The sequence below is a fragment of the Tursiops truncatus genome, chromosome 14, assembly GCF_011762595.2.
Source record: "Tursiops truncatus isolate mTurTru1 chromosome 14, mTurTru1.mat.Y, whole genome shotgun sequence".
Taxonomy (NCBI): Eukaryota; Metazoa; Chordata; class Mammalia; order Artiodactyla; family Delphinidae; genus Tursiops; species Tursiops truncatus.
In genome coordinates, this window is record NC_047047.1 from 78,601,427 (window position 1) to 78,608,612 (window position 7,186).

At 36.2% G+C, this 7,186-nt stretch overlaps 1 pseudogene; it reads right to left on the reverse strand.

Annotated features, from left to right (window-relative positions):
- LOC101325907 (alpha-endosulfine pseudogene) overlaps positions 1 to 1,383 on the reverse strand; it is a 32,743-nt pseudogene extending 31,360 nt beyond the window's left edge.
- Positions 1,384 to 7,186: the final 5,803 nt, after the last annotated feature.

Consider the following 7,186-nt stretch of genomic DNA (forward strand, 5'->3'; position numbering starts at 1 on the left):
GAATTTTTTTTCTTGACCCTCAAGACCACGATCCTGATGAGCCCCCTCACGCCTGAATTTATAACCCCCAAACCTCAACTTCTCTCCCCATGTAGTCTTCAAATAGTTCCCCTCTGTAGGCTCACCTATGGGCCTTCCTCACTTTTGGCTTTACAATGAACAGCACAGTTTTTTTCAGGATTTTAGAATCAGAATCAATCTCATCTATATTCAACTCTGTTTTGCAGATGAGGAAATAGAAATCCGGAGAGGTTAAATGACTTGACCAAGGTTACACGTCCGTTCTGCCTAGGCTGAGTGGAGCTAGAACCCAGATATCTTGACTCCCAACCCAGTGTTCTTTCCACTATCCCATGATACTTTCAAAAAGCAACATGCTGGAAGAGAGAGAGAAGGTGCCCATTTTATGTGAATTATATCCTCCAATCTTTACGTTATTTAAGAGCCGGGGCAAACTGTAAAAGACACTGACTGAGTAAAGGAGGTTAAGTGGGCACTATAGTTTTAGGCAAGGAAATCAGTTTTTCTTTTTGAGGCTTCTCTAAACCAGTCATAATGGAAACATGAAGCAGTAGCAGCCCAAGGGGCAAAACACTTAAAGCACAGAAAACAGATCGCATTCAATCTACCTTTCCCAACCATGTCAGGTTAGCCTTGGGATGTTAAACCTGTCATATTATTCCCAAGGCCTAGGCTAACCAATTTGGGGATATTCTCTTCCAAAAGGAGAAATCACATCTCCCCAGTTTCTTGTACAAAAGAAGAAGAGTTTGCAGCATTATCCAATCCTAGTCTCCCATTTCTGAGCCCCTACCTGGGCCACATGAGGGTGTGAAAATCTCCATTTATCCAAAGAAATGGACTCAGAGCCTCTCTTCAGCCCACATTACCTTCTCAGCAGCCTCCAGGAGAATCACAGTCATTTCTGGCTAGCAAGTTGAGAAGATATAACTAGGTGCCCATTGCATCCCTGCCTATGATATATAAAAGTCCGGTGGGTGAGGAAGGGAAGCAGAAGGGGGCCCCAGTTACCTCGCAAGCTTGCTGGTGATGAGCGAGGACTTTCCCTGGGGCAGATCCTGTGGGCTGGGGATGTGGTCACCCGTCACCAGGTTCTTGTCTGGTCCTGTACTTGGTAGCTGCCTATTCTTCATCTTGGCTTTGGGCATGTCGTAGTCTCCTGAGTCAAAGTACTTTTGCCCTCTCTGGAGTCTCTTCGTGAGGAAGTTGGAGCCTCCAAGCTTTTGTCCTAGGCTTAGATATTTGGCCTTTAACTTTGCCTCCTTGGCTCTCTCAGGGAGCGTACCTTCTTTCTCCTGTGTGTCCTGCTTCTCCTTTACCGGTCTCCTCCCCAGGGTTCTCCTCCTCTTGTTTCTGGGACATGGTGGGATCGGGACTGTGGAGTGAGGGGACCCAAGAAGTCAACCGGAGAAGGGAAGGGGGAGGGGAAACGGGACAACCTGCACTGCTTCTTCGGCTCCTGTCACTAGGGCTGCTCAGTCCCTTCAGAGGTGTTTTGTTTACACTTTAGGACGTTTAAAACTGATCAAGAAATAAATTGATCAAGTGCTTTAAGTGTCTTATATCACAGCTCTGAAACAAACGAGGCCAGTGACACAAACAGGAGAGCAAGTTTACCCGATTTTTCCTGTCCATGCAATCATATTGCTTTCCTGAGTGACATTTCCTTCCTTGTTTGATCTCAAATCAGGAGTTAGTCAGAAAGACTAATCCAAGCTACATTTCTGTAACCTAACACACACAGGTTAAAAATAAAATAACTGAGGGATTTGAGCAGTAAGACAAGTGCATGGTAGTACTGAATTTACTTCAAACAGTCAATCCTTCCTCAAATTTGTGTCCTTTCATACAAATTCCAGTGGACTTTTAGTTATTGCCTAAATTCAGCCTCAAAATAAGTCAGTGGAGTAGTCAAGATTAGTATTATTCCCACTTCATGAAAGGAAAAAATAGAGATTAAAAATCTAAAGGGGGAAACTTGACCTTCAGAGTTGACCGAAGGTGGGAATGGTGAACATCTTGTCACTGGAGGAATGTAAATGATGGTCCAAGTGAAGAGTGAAGACTCTTCCCAATGGTCAGACTGGTGATTATTTGGCCTAATGTTTTAGTAGCAGGTTGACAATTAGTTTGGGTGTCATATGTATGATGTCCTAATTGATCACCCCATGAGTCTGCCTCTCTCTCCTAAATTACTTTATGGGTTATCATAATTATGGAAAAAAAAAAGTGTTCCCTAACAGTACTGCATTTAACTAACAAATTTTACATGGGCAACTTTGAGTGAAAATACCATATATCTTAAATTATTAATCAACTGTTTTAAGAGGATGACATATTTAAGACAAGTATGTTAACTCAGATTCCCTTCAGGAATTTTCAGGACAGTTAACACTTGTATAGATGAGTTAACTGTAAACATCAGCTTGCTTTTAATATTTATTGATGCTTTAAAACACATAAAATATATATATTTATTGAAACATAAACAAATGAAAATGACTTTTAATGGAAATTATATTTTTAAAAAAGACCTAATTTTACTGAGATGTGCTCTCTTCATTGGTATTTAACCTTGCTACATTTATTCCTGGGGCTTCGTCCATCTTAAAGAAGTGTAACACCTTTGAACACATTTTAAACTTCATCGTAAAATCAGATATACTGCAAGTAACCTTAAAACTTTCCTAAGATGAACTAATTGCTATGATCATTCTCCCATAATAATGATAAATTTTAATTCTTTACTATTCATTGTTTTTATAACCTCACTTTTATTTCTTGTCATATATCAAGGGAAATGAGGGGCGGTTTATAGTAATAAACACCTATATTTAAAAAGAAGAGATACCTCCAATTAATGATCTCAATTTGTACCTTAAGGAATTGAATTTAAAAAGCAAACTTAACACAAAGTATGAAAAGATAGGAAGTAATAAAGATCAAAACAGAAAAAACTAAGATAGGAAAAAGGACAACATATGGGAAAGATAAATTAAGCCAAGAGATGAATTTTTGAGACCAGTAAAATTGATAAACCTATAATCAGATTAGTCAGAAAAGATAGGGAAGAAACACACAAATTACTAAGATCTGAAACAAGAGAGGTGACACCATTACAGATTCTGCATATATTAAAAAGATAATAATGTAATATTAACAAATTAATGCCAATAAATGCGATACCTTAGATGAAATGAAAAAATATCTTGGAAGACACAAACTATGAAAGCTCATTCAAGAAAAAATAGATAAACTGACTAGTTCTATATATATTAAAGAAACTGAATTTGTAGTTTAAAACCTTTCAGGTAAAAATAATTCTAGGCTTGGAAGGTCTCCCTGGTGAATTCTACCTAAGAGGAAGAAATAATGCCAATTCTACACAAACTTTGCCAGAAATTGAAGAGAAAGGAATACATCACACTCATTATATGAGACCAGTATTAACCTAATAACAGAAGCAGACAAAGACATTACAACAAAAGAAAACTACAGATCAATATCCCTCATGATTATAGATGTAAAACTTCTTAACAAAGTTTTAACAAACTGAAACACAAATATATTAAAAGCATAATATACCATAATCAGTGGAGGTTTACCCTAGGAATTCAAGGTTGGTATAACACACAAAACTCAATGTATTCACCATATTAACAACCTCTCCAAAACAGAAAGAGAGAGCAGAGAAAAAAACATATGATCTTCTCAATAAATGAAGAAAAACATTTACTAAAAATCTAATATTTTTCTGATAAAGACTCTCAGAAAACTAGGAATGGAAACAAATTTTCTCAAAGTGACATAGGGCATCTATGGCAAATCTACAGCTAAACTCATACTTAATGGAGAATGACTGAACGCTTTCCCTGTAAGAGCAGTAACAAGGCAAAGACGTCTATCTCTCACCATTTCCATTTAACATTGCACTGGAAGTTCTAAATCAGTGAAAAAAGGAAAAAAAAGATAATAATAAATTAAAACATCCAGACTGAAAGTAAATAAATAAAATTGCCTTTACTCACAATCTTTTTTTTTTTTAAGTAAAACATACAGCTATCATAGAATACAGTCACCCCACTGTTAGGCATTTACCCCCCAAAAATGAAAGCGTATGACTACACAAAGACCTATACACAAATGTGTATAGCAGTTTTTATTTGCAATAAAAGAGAAAGGCTCAAATATCCACCAACAGATGAATGGTTAAACAAATTATGGGTATATTCATACAATGGGATACTACTCAGCAATAAATATGAATGAACTATTTATGCACACAAAACATGGATGAATCTGAAAATAATTATGCTGAGTGAAAGAAGTTAGACAAAAAAAAGTACATACAATACGATTCCATTTCTGTAAAACCCTAGAAATGCAAACTAGTCTATAGTGCCAGAAAGCAGATCGGTTGTACCTGATTGAAAGAACCAGGGAATGAGTGGTGAGGGAGGATTTCAAAAGGGGTTTACATATATGTTCACTATGTTGGTTGTAGTGATGGTTTCATTAGGTTTATACATTTGTCAAAACTGATCAAATTGTGTATGAGTTATTTATTGTGTGTCAATTATGCTTCAATAAAGCTATTTATGTTTGTTTTTGAAATTAAAAAAGAGAAATCTAAAGAAAGGGAAAGATGAACTTCAGGGGTAAATAGAGGAATGCAACAAAGCTTCCCTTGACAGTACTTGATTACCCCTCCATAAAGGTTCTTTTTAGGTAACTGAATATATTTTTTAATATTTTAAGGAAAGTGATATATTAGCCTGCAAAGTGATACCTCATCTTTTTTTAATATTACAAACATATTCTTGTGACTGAGCTCTAACTTCCATTAGATTACCTAGAAAACAGGACTTGAAGGAGTTCATTGTCAACAGAAATAAACATTTAATTTTGCAATACATGAAAACAAAGTCAAGCTTTTAAAAGGCTTTGAAGGGGTTAAAACTCACTGATTGGGCTGTATATCTTTATTAGGACATCTTTGGCAATGCTCTAGCTTGGAAAGCTCTTTTACCCTTTGGCACGAAAATATGATTTCATAATTTTAGACCTGACCTGAAATGCCAAGACTACTGTCCAAGTGGAACTGTTTACTGGACAAAGTTCTCAAATGAGAGTGGCAATGGCCCAAATGTCCCTTTATTTAACTTACGGATTCAGGAATCCACTGTGCTATCTAAACCAGTTCTAGCCTTTTTATATGCATTAAACTTATACTTTCTCTTGTCTCTTGACCACTTAGTTCCAGAACTTTGAAATAGGAATCAACCTGCCCAAGTCTTTCATTTTAGAGATAAGATAAATATTCAGAGAGAGAAAATAATTGTTTCCAGGTCACAGGGTGAGTTGGGGACAGATTAAAATCTGGATTTAGATATCCTGATTCTCAGACTAAGCTTTTCTCATACCACTGGATCTCTTCCCATCCCCAACCCCTGCCCCCCCCCCACACACAGTGTACATTCACGATTTGTCTACTTTTCTGTATGGGTTTTATATTTGGTAATAAAAAGCATAAAATAAAGAATAATGTTCATTATTAAATTAATTGCTATTGACAAATATTCCCATGTGTTTGCCTTTGCAGTTACTAATAAATTAACATTTCATTTACAAAATGGAATAATAATGCTTAATGAGTATTTACCACTTGCCATGGGCTATGTTAGATACTTTTTAATGAATTATCTCAGTGATTCCTAACAATAATTTTATCGTGTGTATATTGTTATTTCCCCCATTTCACAATGACAAATTTACACAAATAGGTGATCCAGCTAGATCGCAAATCCAGATTTGTCTAATGTTAGAGCCTGTGTGTTAAAACAATAAACTAAAGCACCTCCTGGATTGGTGAAGAAATTTTTTCTGTATATATGGAGAATGAAAATTTACATATAATTGTATATATAAAATTATATATAAATCATATATATAATTATAGATATATTTTTGAAAGATAACTGGAGCTTTACACCCCACATTTAAGCAATTTCTGAGAGTATACATTCTTCAGTGGGTATAAACATACCTACATCCTTAAACAATAAAAATAAAACATTCTTTTACTGTTGATTGACCATGGCCCAACACTAACTTAATAAATACTTAGCAGCTACGCAGACTATATAGTCCAGCCACCTAACTGGATGCCTTTTTTTGAATCCTTTGGTGAAGAGATGATCACTGCCTCAGGAAATCAGTGGCTTAATATATTTTCAGGTGGCTCCAATATTTATATGTTTTGTTATGAACAATATTGTGGTGGCAACATTACAAAGGGCTCTAGGGACAAAGCACTTGGTTAAAATGATGACTCTTCTACTTAAGTAGGTAGTCCTTGAGCAAATTATTTATATCTCTGAGATTTGGTTTTCTCAAGTGGAAAATGGGAATAATAGCAGCAACTCCCTCCTAGGGTTGATGCAAGGACTGAGTGAGTTAAAAGATGTAAAAATTTAGAACTGTGCCTGGTACATAGGTAAGTGTTATTGACACAGTTGCTTGTATTATTATTAAGTAATAGCATGTATTGAAATTTACCTGTGTATCAGATACTGTTTTACATGCTTTACAATTTTTGTTTCAGTCTTCACAATAACTCCACAATGAACGTATTCTTATTTTATTTTCCCTTTCAGATGAAGAAATCAAGACACAGGTTAAAACTTGGTCCAAGTTTGCAGTTGATGAAGTTGGGATGTCAATCCCAGGCAGTATGACTTTTGAGCCCATCCTTGACCCTTGTAACCACTATGTTAGATTTCTGTTGCTATGGAGCTGATTTTGTTTGTACTATATGGGCCTAACTAGCTTTCTTAACCAAGTTCTGTATATAAATTTTATGATGACATCCTTAAAAAGAGATGAGGTGAAACAGTTGAGGTCATGTTGTTTCTCAGTGAATGGAAAGAACATGGCCTCATATTTCAATGCTGTGTTGGTTATATCTGTTTTTTTATTTTTTTTTAATTAATTAATTTATTTATTTTTTGCTGTGTTGGGTCTTTGTTGCTGCACACGGGCTTTTTCTAGTTGCAGTGAGTGGGGGCTACTCTTCGTTGCAGTGCGCGGGCTTCTCATTGCAGTGGCTTCTGTTGTGGAGCACAGGCTCCAGGCGCACGGGCCTCAGTAGTTGTGGCACGTGGGC